Consider the following 15,875-nt stretch of genomic DNA (forward strand, 5'->3'; position numbering starts at 1 on the left):
CATTAAGAACTTAAAGGTCCTACTCTTTTCAGCCGGAAGATGCACTATATGCTAGATATAATTGGCAGAGAGTTAACTCTCCAAAGGAGCATTTTTTAAAGAGAAAGCTGTAGCTTCAGGAAAGAAAAAAAGATGGGTGGGTACTGGTTGTAAGAAGTGATGTTGCATAAGAAGAGAGTAACTCTGTTGAGCACCATAATATGGCAATTCAGACTGAGGGTCATGGAGAGTAGAGTGGTGGTTACCAGGACTTGGGGGATGGAAGTTAGGGGGAGATATTGCTCAAAGGGTATAAACTTCCAGTGATAAGATGAACAAGTTTGGGGATCTAATGCACAGCATGGTGATTACAGCTAATAATACTCTATCATATACTTGATACAGAGTGTATCTCAAATGTTCTCACCACAAAAAGAAAATGGTAACTATGTTACCAGATGAAGGTAACTAATACTATGGTGGTAATCATTTTGCAATTTATAAATGTATCAAATCAACATATTTTAAACCTTAAAATTATACAATGTTATGTGCCAATTATATCTCGATAAAGCTGGGGGGAAAGTTGTTTTTCTTTTTTAAAGAGTGAGGGTCAAGCGAGGCCTGCACTTTTCACACGTTGCCTCAGGGAACACTCGCCCAATGAAGAAGCTGAGGGTAAAGGCATCACCGCCAAAGCAGGAATGAGAGTGACCTGACACTAGGAGGGAGACCCCAAAGACGCCGCAGCCACAGGAGGCCGGAGTCCTGGCTGCTGTCGCCTTCCCTGAGGGCTTCGACCGGCCCCCTCAGGTCGCGCAACAGATGAGTGCCACCCGCCTCATGGACCCTGTCCTGCCTTGTGTCATCGACACAGTTGCCCTGTTGCCAAAATGAGCTGAAGTCTGAAAATTGCTCAGCAGGACCAGGCATAGCACGGGCCTCTTCTCTTGTGGTTTCACTTGCCAATGACCACTATCTTGATAACTCCATGTGACAGACAGGGTCTTGGTGCTCCGGCCTCATGTCAGGCCTGAGCCTCTGAGGTGGAAGAGCCGAGTTCAGGACATTGGTCCACTAGAGACCTCCCAGCCCCTCGTAATATCAATCGGCGACAGATCTCCCAGAGAATTCCGTCTCAACACTAAGACCCTGCTCCACTGAATGACCAGCTAGTGAATGACCAGCTAGCTCCAATGCTGGACATCCCAGGCCAAACAACTAGCAAGACAGGAACACAACCCCACCCATTAGCAGAGAGGCTGCCTAAAATCATAATAAATTCACAGACACCCAAAAACACACCACCAGACATGGTCCTGCCCACCATAAAGACAAGATCCAACCTCATCCACCAGAACACAGGCACCAGTCCCCTCCACCATGAAGCTTACACAACCCACTGAACCAACCTTACCCACAGGGGGCAGACACCAAAAACAACAGGAACTATGAACCTGCAGCCTGTGAAAAGCAGACCCCAGACACAGTAAGTTAAACAAAATGAGAAGACAGAGAAATACACAGCAGATGAAGGAGCAAGGTGAAAACCCACCAGACCAAACAAATGAAGAGTAAATAGGCAGTCTACCTGAAAAAGAATTCAGGCAATTGAATAATTATAATGATAATAATGACAGTAATGATAGTAAAGATGATCCAAAATCTTGGAAATAGAATGGAGAAAATACAAGAAATGTTAAACAAGGACCTAGAAGACCTAAAGAGCAAACAAACAATGATGAACAACACAATAAATGAAATGAAAAATTCTCTAGAAGGAATCAATAGCAGAATAACTGAGGCAGAAGAATGGCTAAGTGACCTGGAAGATAAAATAGTAGAAATAACTACAGCAGAGCAGAATAAAGAAAAAAGAATGAAAAGAATTGAGGACAGTCTCAGAGACCTCTGGGACAACATTAAATGCATCAAAATTCAAATTATAGGGGTACCAGAAGAAGAAGAGAAAATGAAAGGGACTGAGAACATATTTGAAGAGATTATAGCTGAAAACTTTCCTAATATGGGAAAGAAAATAGTTAATCAAGCCCAGGAAGTGCAAAGAACCCACACAGGATAAATCCAAGGCACATATTAATCAAACTATCAAACATTAAATACAAAGAAAAAATATTAAAAGCAGCAAGGGAAAAGCAACAAATAACATACAAGAGAATCCCCATAAGGTAAACAGGTGAATTTTCAGCAGAAAATCTGCAAGCCAGAAGGGTGTGGCAGGACATATATGAAGTGATGAAAGAGAAAAACTTACAACCAAGATTACGCTACCCAGCAAGGATCTCATTCAGATTCAACAGAGAAATTAAAACCTTTACAGACAAGCAAAAGCTAAGGGAATTCAGCACCACCAAACCAGCTTTACAACAAATGCTAAAGGAACTTCTCTAGGCAGGAAACTCAAAAGAAGGAAAAGACCTACAATAACAAGCCCAAAACAATTAAGAAAATGGGAATAGGAACATACATATCGATAATTACCTTAAGTGTAAATGGATTAAATGCTCCAACCAAAAGACGGGCTGAATGGATACAAAAACAAGACCCATATATATGCTGTCTAAAACAGACCCACTTCAGACCTAGGGACACATACAGACTGAAAGTGAGAGGATGGAAAAAGATATTCCATGCAAATGGAAATCAAAAGAAAGCTGAAGTAGCAATTCTCATAGCAGACAAAATAGACTGTAAAATAAAGACTATTGGACTTCCCTGCTGGTGCAGTGGTTACGAATCCACCTGCCAATGCAGGGTACATGGGTACAAGCCCTGGTCCAGGAAGATCCCACATGCCGCAGAGCAACTAAGCCCATGTGCCACAACTACTGAGCCTGCACTCTAGAGCCCATGAGGACAATTACTGAGCCCTCGTGTCTAGAGCCTGTGCTCCGCAGCAAGAGAAGCAACTGCAATGAGAAGCCCATGCACCGCAACGAAGAGTAGCCCCAGCTCACGGAAACTAGAGAAAGCCTGCATGCAGCAACGAACACCTAGCAGAGCCAAAAATAATAAATAAATAAAATAAATAAATTTATAAATAAATAAAAACAAAATAAAGACTATTACAAGAGACAAAGAAGGACACTACATAATGATCAAGGGATCAATCCAAGAAGAAGATATAACAATTATAAATATTTATGCACCCAACATAGGAGCACCTCAATACCTAAGGCAAACGTTAACAGCCATAAAAGGGGAAATCGACAGTAACACAAAAATAGTAGGGTACTTTAACACCCCACTTTCACCTATGGACAGATCATCCAAGATGAAAATAAATAAGGAAACACAAGCTTTAAATGACACATTAAACAACATAGACTTAATTCATATTTATAAGACATTGTATCCAAAAACAACAGAATACACTTTCTTCTTAAGTGCTCATGGAACATTCTCCAGGATAGATCTTACCTTGGGTCACAAATCAAGCTTTGGTAAATTTAAGAAAACTGAAATCATATCAAGTATCTTTTCTACCAACACACTATGAGACTATTATCAATTATAGGAAAAAAAACTGCAAAAATTACAAACACATGGAGGCTAAAGAATACACTACTAAATAACCAAAAGATCACAGAGGAAATCAAAAAAACCTAGAAACAAATGACAATGAAAACACGATGACCCAAAACCTATGGGATGCAGCAAAAGCAGTTCTAAGAGGGAAGTTTATAGCAATACAATCCTACCTCAAGAAACAAGAAACATCTCACATAAACAACATAACCTTACACCCAAAGCAATTAGAGGAAGAAGAACAAAATAAAACCTAAAGTTAGCAGAAGGAAAGAAATCATAAAGATGAGATCAGAAATAAATGAAAAAGAAATGAAGGAAACAATAGCAAAGATCAATAAAACTAAAAGCTGGTTCTTTCAGAAGACAAAAAAATTGATGAACAATTAGCCAGGTTCAACAAGAAAAACAGGGAAAAGACTCAAATCAACAGAATTCCAAATGAAAAAAGAGAAGTAACAACTGATACTGCAGAAATACAAAGGATCATGAGAGATTACTAAAAGCAACTGTATGCCAACAAAATGGATGACCTGCAAGAAATGGAAAAATTCTTAGAAAAGCACAACCTTCTGACTAAACAAGGAGAAATAGAAAATATAAACAGACCAATCACAAGCACTGAAATTGAGACTGTCATTAAAAATCTTCCAACAAACAAAAGCCTAGGACAGATGGCTTCACAGGCCAATTCTATCAAACATTTAGAGAAGAGCTAACACCCATCCTTCTCAAACTCTTCCAAAATACAGCAGAGGGATTAACACTCCCAAACTCATTCTACGAGGCCACCATCACCCTGATACCAAAACCAGACAAAGATGTCACAAAGAAAGAAAACTACAGGTCAATATCACTGATGAATATAGATGCAAAAATCCTCAACAAAATAGTAGCAAACAGAATCCAACAGCACATCAAAAGGATCATACACCATGATCAAGTGGCATTTATCTCAGGAATGCAAGGATTCTTCAATATACAAAAATCAATCAATGTATATTCTTCAATATACAAAAATCAATCATATTAACAAATTGAAGAATAAAAACCATATGATCTTCACAATAGATGCAGAAAAAACTTTCAACAAAATTCAACACCCATTTATGATAAAAACTCTCCAGAAAGTAGGAACAGAGGGAACCCACCTCAACATAATAAAGGCCATATATGACAAACCCACAGCCAACATCATTCTCAATGCTGAAAAACTGAAACCATTTCCAATAAGATCAGGAGCAAGACAAGGTTGCCCACTCTCACCACTATTATTCAACATAGTTTTGGAAGTGTTAGCCACAGCAATCAGAAAAGAAAAAGAAATAAAAGAATCCAAATCCGAAAAGATGAAGTAAAACTGTCACTCTTTGCAGATGACATGATACTATACACAGGGAATCCTAAAGATGATACCAGAAAACTACTAGAGCTAATCAATGAATTTGGTAAGATAGCAGGATACAAAATCAATGCACAAAAATCTCTTGCATTCCTATACACTAATGATGAAAAATCTGAAAGAGAAATTAATGAAACACTCCCATTTACCATTGCAACAAGAAGAATAAAATACCTAGGAATAAACCTACCTAAGGAGACAAACGACCTGTATCCAGAAAACTGTAAGACACTGATGAAAGAAATTAAAGATGATACAAACAGATGGAGAGATATATCATGTTCTTGGATTGGAAGAATCAAGATTGTGAAAATGACTATACTACCCAAAACAAACTACAGATTCAATGTAATCCTTATCAAACTACCAATGGCATTTTTCATAGAACTAGAACAAAAAATTGCACAATTTGTATGGAAACACAAAAGACCCTGAATAGCCAAAGCAATCTTAAGAAAAATGGAGTTGGAGGAATCAGACACCCTGACTTCAGACTATACTACAAAGCTACAGTAATCAAGACAGTATGGTACTTGCACAAAAAAAGAAATATAGATCAATGGAACAGGATAGAAAGCCCAGAGGTAAACCCACATACATATGGTCACCTTATCTTTGATAAAGGAGGCAAGAATATAAAATGGAGAAAAGTCAGCCTCTTCAACAAGTGGTGCTGGGAAAACTGGACAGCTACATGTAAATGAAATTAGAGTACTCCCTAACACCATACATAATAATAAACTCAAAATGGATTATAGAACTAAATATAAGGCCAGACACTATCAAACTCTTAGAGGAAAACATAGGCAGAACACTCTATGACATAAATCACAGCAAGATCCTTTTTGACCCACCTCCTAGAGAAAGGGAAATAAAAACAAATATAAACAAATGGGACCTAATGTAACTTAAAAGCTTTTGCACAGCAAAAGAAACCATAAACAAGACCAAATGACAACCCTCAGAATGGGAGAAAATATCTGCAAATGAAGCAACTGACAAAGGATTAATCTCCAAAATATAAAAGCTGCTCATGCAGCTTAATATCAAAAAAACAAACAACCCAAACCAAAAATGGGCAGAAGAGGTAAACAGACATTTCTCCAAAGAAGACATACAGACTGCCAACAAACACATGAAAGGATGCTCAACATCACTAATCATTAGAGAAATGCAAATGAAAACTACAATGAGGTATCACCTCACACTGGTCAGAATGGCCATCATCAAAAAATCTACAAACAATAAATGCTGGAGAGGGTGTGGAGAAGAGGGAACCCTCTTGCACTGCTGGTGGGAATGTAAATTGATACAGCCACTATGGAGAACAGTAAGGAGCTTCCTCAAAAAACTACAAATAGAACTACCATATGACCCAGCAATCCCACTACTGGGCGTATACCCTGAGAAAACCATAATTCAAAAAGAGTCATGTACCACAGTGTTCATTGCAGCACTATTTACAATAGCCAGGACATGGAAGCAACCTAAGTGTCCATTGACAGATGAATGGATAAAGAAGATGTGGCACATATATACAATGGAATATTACTCAGCCATAAAAAGAAATGAAATTGAGTTATTTGTAGTGAGGTGGATGGACCTAGAGCCTGTCATACAGAGTGAAGTCAGCAAGAGAAAAACAAACACCATATGCTACCACATATATATGGAATCTAAAAAAAAAAAAAACAATTGGTCTGAAGAACCTAGGGGCAGGACAGGAATAAAGACACGGACGTAGAGAATGGACTTGAGGACACGAGGAGGGGGAAGGGTAAGCTGGGACGAAGTGAGAAAGTAGCGTGGACATATATACACTACCAAATGTAAAATAGATAACTAGTGGGAAGCAGCTGCATAGCACAGGGGGAATAACTCGGTGCTTCGTGACCACCTAGAGGGTTGGGATAGGGAGGGTGGGAGGGAGGGAGACCCAAGAGGGAAGAGATATGGGAACATATGTATATGTATAGCTGATTCACTTTGTTATACAGCAGAAACTAACAACCATTGTAAAGCAATTATACTCTAATAGAGATGTTTAAAAAAAAGGGGGGAAAGAAAAAACAAAACCAAAAATAATCATATTAATGCCTTTTATTTTATTACACGTTAAAGTGAAAATATTTAGGTTATATTGGGTTAAATCAAGTATATTATTAAATTAAAAAAAAAAAGTAGTGACGGTCACAGAGTCAAGTGTCCTGGGTTGGAGTACAAATATGTAAAATCTAGCCTTCTGTGTGCCTCAGTTTTATCACCTAGAAAATGGTGATAATAATACCTAATAGTAATAACTAATACAGTTGACATGAAAACTAAATAATTTAATATAGGCGTTCCCTCGTGGCGCAGTGGTTAAGAATCCACCTGCTAATGCAGGGGACACAGGTTTGAGCCCTGGTCCGGGAAGATCCCACATGCCACAGAGCAACTAAGCCCATGCACCACAACAACTGAGCCTGCGCTCTAGAGCCCACGAGCCACAGTAACTGAAGTCCACATGCCTAGAGCCCATGCTCCGCAACAAGAGAAGCCACTACAATGAGAAGCCCGAGCACCGCAACGAAGAGTAGTCCCTGCTCGCCACAACTAAATAAAGTGCACAAGCGGCAATGAAGACCCAACGCAGCCAAAAATAAAATAAATAAATAAATTTATAAAAGAAAAAGAAAATCATCCCCTACTTGTGATTTGGTAGGTTTTGTTTTAAAAAATAATAATAATAATTTAATACATGTAAAGCCCAATAGATGTACTCAGGATATAGTAAACACCCAGTGAATGTTAGCTGTTATTGCTATGCATCAGGTCTGTTCTAGGCACTAGGGCATAATGAAGTATAAGATAGACGAGGTTACTGCATTAAAGAGCATAACTTCTAGGCAAGGGATGTGTCAGATTTCTTGTTTGTTCTCCAGATCCACTTTCCACACTTCTCCACTCTGCTCAGTGCCTCCAGAGCTGACTGTAAGACCACATGAATGAGTTCCCCTGTCTTCTGGCTTCTAATTGTGTGCCCATGCTACCCACATTTTTTCCCAGAAGATTACAAATTCAGGGGTTACCACGATCCCCTGCTCAGGTTTGATAATTCACTAGAATGATACATAGAACTCAGAAAAGTGCTACACTTTCTTTTACAGTTTATTATAAAGGGTACAAATGAATAGCCAGATGAGGATACAAATGAATAGTACATAGATCGAGGTCTGGTACATAGGAACCTCTATGCCCAGGGAGTCAGGCTTTGCCACCCTCCAGAAACATGATGTGTTCACCAATTCAGAAGCTCTCTCAATCTTGTAGTTTAAGAGTTTTTATAACCCAACTCCAGTCCCCATCACTATCCAGGAAGTCAGAGAGTGGGGATGAAAGTGGAAATGAAATTGCTGTTGCTGGTTGCTGTTTCAGCTGACCAGCCTCTATTCTAAAGCCATTTAGGAACCTCATTCTGAGTCATCTCATTAGTATAAACTGAAGTGTGGTTGAAAGGGGCTCCTAATGAACAACAAAAGATAATCCTATCACTCAGGAAACTCCCATGGTTTTAGGAGCTCTGTGCCAGGAACTGGTGACAAAGACCAAGTATATATTATACCATAGTCTATATGAAGTTGTATACACATTCAAATCAGGACTCATTTCTCATTTATTTTACTGAAACTTTTAAAAACATCTTTCCAAATTTCAGTTAAAAATGATATATTAGGAAAAAATGATACATTAGAGTTTCATCAACTTTTTGAATAAACTCTCTTCATTTTGTTTGTGCCAGGTTTCTCGTCCAAGTTTTGAAAATATATTTTAGAATCCTTAAATGTTTCTGTATCTATATTGCAAGATTTGAACAATTTTATAACAGGTAAACTCTCACTACCCTTTAACTCTTTAAAGAAAAATCCACATTAGTATGTGTGTTTAAATTATCCCAACTGCAAAACAACACAAAAAAGAAACTGTTATAATTCAAACCATTTAATTAGTATCCTCATAGAAAACAGAGCATTTACAAAATAAAAACAGGATGTTATGAAAAGGAAAAAATATTGGAAATTAAAAATATAAATGCCAAAATTTTTAACAAAAGAGTTGTAAGATGGAAAAGAAATCTCCCATAAAGATGGGGGGGGGGAGGCTTCCCTGGTGGCACAGTGGTTGAGAGTCCGCCTGCCAATGTAGGGGACACGAGTTCGTGCCCCCGTCCGGGAAGATCCCACATGCTGCGGAGCGGCTGGGCCCGTGAGCCATGGCCACTGAGCCTGCGCGTCCGGAGCCTGTGCTCCTCAATGGGAGAGGCCACAACAGTGAGAGGCCCGCGTACCACAAAAAAAAAAAAAAAAAAAAAAGATGGGGGTAAAAACCTGTACAAAATGTGAGACAAAAATACGAAGTCTAACATTTGACTAACAAGAGATCCAGAAAGAGAACAGAAATGGCAAGGACAAAACTGACAGAGAACTAATAGAAAAGAAATACTTGGAGCTGAAGGACATGAGTCCTCAAGTTGGAAAGTTCACAAAAGTTTAGCACAATGAGGGACTCAAAGTCCATACTTAAACAGATTGTTGTGAAATAGTAGGACCACAAGGAAAAAGAAGGGAAAATCAGGTCAACTGCAAAGGACGACCTGGATACCAGAAGACTATTGACAATGCCTTCCAAATTCTGAGGGAATCTGACTACAATTTAAAATGAAAAGAGAAAATCACCGAGAATAAAATAACATCCACATATCCACCATTCAAAATAAATACATGTTAACACTTTTTCATTTTTGCTTCAGAAAATAAGTGAAAACAGAGCACCCCATACTCCAAAGCAACCATTCTCATAACTTAGATGTGTACCTCCTAGTCTATGTTTTCACACTTTTACTACCTGCATGTGTAGCTATAATCAATAGATAGTGAGAGTTGGGTATTTGAAAGGTATTTGAATTGAAATCTTATGGTGTATATCATTCTGCAGTTTGTTTGCCATCTTCTCTGTTCTATCTGCAAGCAATGCACTGCCAGGGGCACATCCAGGCTTCGTGGGGCCTGAAAGTTAGAAAATTGGTGGCGGTGTGTGGAGGTGGGAAGAGGGAGGTCTCTTTAAGGAAAGAATATTAAATTATGAATACAAAATTATATCTGACAGTAAATTTTTATGTAGAGTGAGAAAAGAAATTACAACAAATTACAAGTTTTAAAAAGCTGACACATCTCCATACACTTTTTCCCCTACAGCTTTTAACTGTTTACTTTTTTGATAACCTCTTCATAGGACAATGATCTTATAATTTTCAATAGGGAGAATAGAAAGATAACTCAGTCTTGTCTCTATGGTTGATCAAAATTCACTCTCTGTAGCTGATAGTTTAGAAAAGTTCCTTTCTGCCTCACACATAATTATCGGTTAGGTCATATAAATTGTTAGGATTATTGTCAACTTTGGGAAAGCCCTGATTTTGCACTCTGACATTTTCCTTTTTAATACCAAACTGTTCTTATTTTGTGGCTGCACCATCTTCTATGAGGATACTAATTAGATGATTCTTTTAAATGTTTATTTCATGTTTTGGTCTGTTCCCCTGAGTTATCTCTGCTTCCTTCAGTATTATTATTTTATCTGTTAGTTTATCTTGTCCTTTATGCCTAGTCATCATTGATTGTTTATACATGCTTGAGAATGAGGAGAGAGGAGAGCTTCCTGTGACTTCTGCGTGGGAGGGTGGTTGGGAGGCTGAAAGTTTTGTTTTATAATGAGCAGGCAGAGAACCAGCCATTATACTTGGAAAGTCTAAAATCCAGACACAGGGACTTTCCTGGTGGGCCAGTGGTAAAGAATCCACCTTACAATGCAGGGGACGCGGGTTCGATCCCTGGTCAGGGAACTAAGATCCCACATGCCGTGGGGCAACTAAGCCCGTGTGCCACAACTACTGAGCTCATGCGCCTCAACTAGAGAGCCCGCCTGCTGCAAACTACAGAGCCCACGTGCCCTGGAGCCTGTGCGCCACAACTAGAGAAGAGAAAACCCACACGCCACAACTAGAGAGAAGGCAGCGTGCTGCAACAAATGATCCCTCATGCCTCAACGAATATCCCATGAGCCACAACTAAGATCCGATGCAGCCAAAAATAAAAATAAAATAAATAAATAAAACCCAGACACAGAGGATAGTCCTAATTCATTCTGTTTCTTTAGAATAAACCACCAACGTTCCTGCAAGCTTTGGGGAATATCCTGGCAACCAGACCCTCTGTACCCAGAGATGGGATGGGAGGATTGATGATTAAGGTTTCAGCTCTATAGCTCACTTCTACATTAGGCCAGTGGTCGCAAAAACATTGAGAACACAGCATAAACAACATCCCCTCTTATTTACCTCTAAAACTCATCTATTTGTAGAGCTCTACTTTGCCATCTTCCTTTCAACATGTGAAGGTAAATCTCAGGAAGAGCTATGCCTCTGGAATTTTGCTTGAGAGCTGGTCAATGCCCTCAGCCACAATGCCCTTCCTCCTCCATATGCTCACAGCTCAGAAAACACTTCTCAATGCTCATCCTATAGGAGTGTGAGCAAGGTGCAAAGATGTGACAAATAAATGGCACATTTTTAATTTTTAAAAACTAGGTCAGTCACAGATGTGAATAGCACCAAAACACAGCTGCTTTCAAGTTTCTTTTTTCTTTTTTTCTTCTGACAAGGTCTAATTATAAGTTGCAAGAACTAAATCAGAAGTGTGCGTTTGATTATAATATGAGCATCACCTGTGGCAGGTGGATTTTGCCTTGACTATATGGCTCCCAGTTCAGAGTGGGAGTAGCCTCCAATTTGACTTAGAAACACAGAGCCCTAAACCCACAGAGTTTGCAATTTGTAATATGCATAAAAATGTGGGGTGTTCCACCATCATCCCAACACAGAGGTCAGCTTAAACTGGTTCTGTCTATTCCCACTTTGACAGCAGGGTTAGGATTTCCTTTCAGGACATCATAACCCCTCCAGGAGGCCATATCCCCTCTCCCTATGTTCTGAGGCTGACAAGAGTCAACGTTGCTAACATGTGAAAGGTCAGATGGGGAAGGAAAGCTTGCCAAGCCCTCCAGGGCAAAAGAACTCATTCCAAATGAGATACTCGGGGGCAGCCCAATTCTGTAGGCCGAGCATGGTCCACTCCAGACAGCAGCATGAGGGACAGCTGGTCACTGAAGCAGTTCCTACTTCATGGTTCCTCCTCCCTTCAAACCTCCCGAACCACCTCCCTCCATTTCAGATCTCTCCACATCTTCCTCTTCTGTGGTCCATGGTAAATGCCACTCCCACCCTTTTCTCATCCTGCTCTGGCCTGTGGTCATTTATCTGGTCTCTGAGCAGGAAAATCTGCAAGGTTGCAAACCAAACTTTATGCCTGGAGCAGAATTTCTAGCCTTTGTAGGTAGATGACTCATGTCTGTCATACGAGCCAGGAATGGGGATGGGAGCCACCATTAGGGATGAAGTTAACAGGTTTGATGATCTCAGTGGTACTAGGAGGACATGGTGAGGGAAGGAAAGATTGTATCTTTTTTTTTATGATTCCCTGCTTTTTTTATTAATTAATTAATTTATTGGCTGTGTTGGGTCTTTGTTGCTGCACTCAGGCTTTCTCTAGTTGCGGCGAGCAGGAGCTACTCTTCGTTGTGGTGCACGGGCTTCTCGTTGCAGTGGCTTCTCTTGTTGTGGAGCACGGGCTCTAGGTGCATGGGCTTCAGTAGTTGTGGCATGTGGGCTCAGTAGTTGTGGCTCGTGGGGTCCAGAGCACAGGCTCAGTAGTTGTGGCACACAGGCTTAGTTGCTCCTCAGCATGTAGGATCTTCCCGGACCAGGGCTCAAACCTGTGTCTCCTGCATTGGCAGGTGGATTCTTAACCACTGCGCCACCAGGGAAGTCCTAAGATTCCCTGCTTTAATCAACTTTTTTGATCAATTGACCAACTTCTAGTTAGATAAAGGCGTCCCACTATACTATAACTAGCCACAGTTCATTGAGTACCTGTGTCAGCACTCTTACATGCTTTTCATTATTTCTATTCCTTTCATAATTCTTGCAAGGTAGGCACTTGTATCTGCATGTTATAAACAAACTGAGGCTCCCAGAGGCTGATTGCCTCACTCAAGACAACTCTGCAAGTTAAATAATGGAATAAGAATTTGAGTATTAGTCATTTCCACTGGAAGACTAAGAGGAGACCGTGTGCAGGGTCAGACCAATGGGCTATCCAGACTAGAGTCTTTGTGATGATAGCACAAAGAAAGTGTTGAACAAAGGCCTACTTGCAATTCCTCAGCTCATAGGTTAGCTGTGTGCCCACAACATTCCTACCTACTCATATTCACTTGTTAGAAACTAACATTTATTAGGTATTGACTATATGCCAAGTACTGTGCTGAACACTTGACACTTTATCTCATCTGTTTCTTGTTACCACCTATGAAATGAGAATCATTACCCCCATTTTTCTGATGAAGAAATTGATACTCAGAGTTATTGTGTAAGTTTCCTGAGGTCAAAGAGCCATGATTTGAACCCAACTTGAAGAAATCCCAGAGCCTCCTCCATGTGGCCTCCGTGATTTGGAACCTGTTCCTCTTGAAGGCATTCCAACGGCCCCTTTAGGCTTCAGGACAAATCATTTAGTGACTAAATATAAGATGATCTCTGTGCTGATGCATTCCAGGCCTTCAGGATGAGTTACTCAAATGCTAACTAAGAACTTGGATGACATAATGGTGTCAGTGTCTAAAAACATCTAGAAAAGTTTCCATTTACATTTGTGAAAATCTGCTTCAGCTCACTAAAGGGCAAGTGGAGCCAAAAGCAGGCAGAGTCCTGTGCTCATCTTCAGCTTCTGGAGCCAGGGACTATCTCATTCATCTGTTTCCATAGCCCCCAGAAAAACAACAAGCATACCATAATTTTTGCCATTTGTTGAGTACTTACTATGGCCCAGATAACCCCACTTAATTTCTACAACAATCCTGCAAGGTAGATATTATTATCTCTGTCTCACAGATACAGACTCTAAGGGTCAGAGAGATTGAGCAACTTGCTGCTGAGTCACAGAACTGGTACAACTCAGGCTACCTCAGAAGGCTTCTCAGAGGAGATCGATCTGGAGGAAGCATTTGAGGGAGGAAAACATAGAAAAGAACTTCTAATTAGCAGCAGCAGGCCCAGTCATAGAGACAGGAAAGAGCAGTGGTCTTGCTCATACCTAATTCAACAGCAACCTTTTTTTGTTAATACATCTTTATTGGAGTATAATTGCTTCACAATGCTGCGTTAGTTTCTGTTGTACACCAAAGTGAATCAGACATTATCAAGCCTTTCCAAAACATTCAATTTAGTTTTCATAGAAATAAGAGCTCAATCTCTCTTTACACTCATATTTCACAGATTTACACTTTATTTAATTAAATTATACCATGTGTGCCTGGCAAAAATTGGTTTGCTAGCAAACATCACTGACTCCTGGTAAGCATCTAATTGGTGCTGAGTTATTTAACTTCCTCAGGCTATATTTTTCTCACCTGTAAAATGGTGGCATTGTAAGGATTTAATGAGTTAATCTATATAAAAATCTTGTTAAGCACTCAGTAAATGTTTGGGCACAGAAGCACACAGGTATGCCTTTGTTGATAAGTTTTCCAGGAGGAATGGAGAGCATCAGTTAATCCTGTGAGTTGGTTACATGGAGGTACCTTAAGAGCTTCTCCTGTATTGGGTGTGATTTTATTAGATAAAAATGCCTGTTGGGGATTACAGAAATCTCCCCCACTCCAAATACTGCCTTTTATTCCCTGATTTTCTAATTAAATGTGCACTTTGTCCTCAGTATACTTGACACATACCTTATCCAAGAGCCTTCTTATTCACAGATCTGGTCTGAAGGCAAAAAACAGAACAAAAGCAAGTTACTCCTTCAACACTTGAATGGCGACCACAAAAATAAACAAATAACATCCTTTTTATTCTCCTGAAGAGACACTTCCGATGAATTTTTTAATCTCCCTCCACTACAGCAGATATATTCTCAGGACTATCAGGTTGCAAGGTATACACAAATTCCAAGAGCACTTCTGCGAACAAAATATGCCACACTCTCTGGCATTAAAGGACTCCCACTGTTGGCTCCATTTCCCAGTCACTGGCAGCCAGGCATAAGCATCCTAGACATGCCACACCTCTAGGGGAAAAGCTAGAAGGTATGGTCCTTAGAGAAACATGACAGAAAGAGGAAAGCCTTTGGAAGCAGACATGTCTGGATCCAAATTTCTGCTTTGCCATTTGTTAGCTGTGTGATCTGGGCAAGCCACTTAACCTCTCTGAGCCCTAGTTCCCTCAACTATACAGTCAATAATCGTTGCATTAAATTCTTGAAAATATTTAATGTGTTAAGGCAGGAATGCACCTAGCACAGGGCTGGGCACATAAGAAGCAGTCAGTGAATGGTGGCCATTATTATTGATTATTCTCCAGGATAACTCCAACATTGACCTTTAGGTATAATGAAGCTCTAGAATGTTGTGGTTAAACACCAAGCTAGTTGGGTTTGAATTGCAGATCTTCTACTTCTGAAGTGGGTAAACTTTGGCAATTTCCTTAACCTCTCTGGGCCTGATTTTCCCTATCTCTAAAATGGAAAAAGTAACAGAACCTATATCAAAGGGTTGCTGTAAGAATTAAATAAGTTAGTATATATAAAATGTTTAGAATAGTGCTCAGAACATATTAAGCACTATGTAAGTGTCATCTATTATATTAGTACTGTAACATAACTGTCTCTTTAACTATAGACACCTTGAAATAATGATTGTCTTTTTTTTTTTCCTGTATCTCCAGGGTGTCAAAGTGACTGCAATACCTTAATAAATGTTAATGGAATGAATGAAGCATCTCACATGCCATGCT

General features: G+C 39.7%; 1 long non-coding RNA gene across 2 annotated transcripts in view; it reads right to left on the minus strand.

The window, feature by feature from the left end:
- The window catches only part of LOC132525315 (uncharacterized), a 70,009-nt gene that overhangs the window by 7,090 nt on the left and 47,044 nt on the right, over positions 1 to 15,875 (minus strand). For both annotated transcript variants that reach the window (XR_009542219.1, XR_009542220.1), the window contains exon 4: positions 14,816 to 14,849. This is a non-coding gene — a long non-coding RNA (uncharacterized LOC132525315). The remainder of the gene's footprint in view (positions 1 to 14,815; positions 14,850 to 15,875) is intronic.

The sequence above is a fragment of the Lagenorhynchus albirostris genome, chromosome 9 (genome assembly GCF_949774975.1).
Source record: "Lagenorhynchus albirostris chromosome 9, mLagAlb1.1, whole genome shotgun sequence".
In the NCBI taxonomy this organism is placed as follows: Eukaryota; Metazoa; Chordata; class Mammalia; order Artiodactyla; family Delphinidae; genus Lagenorhynchus; species Lagenorhynchus albirostris.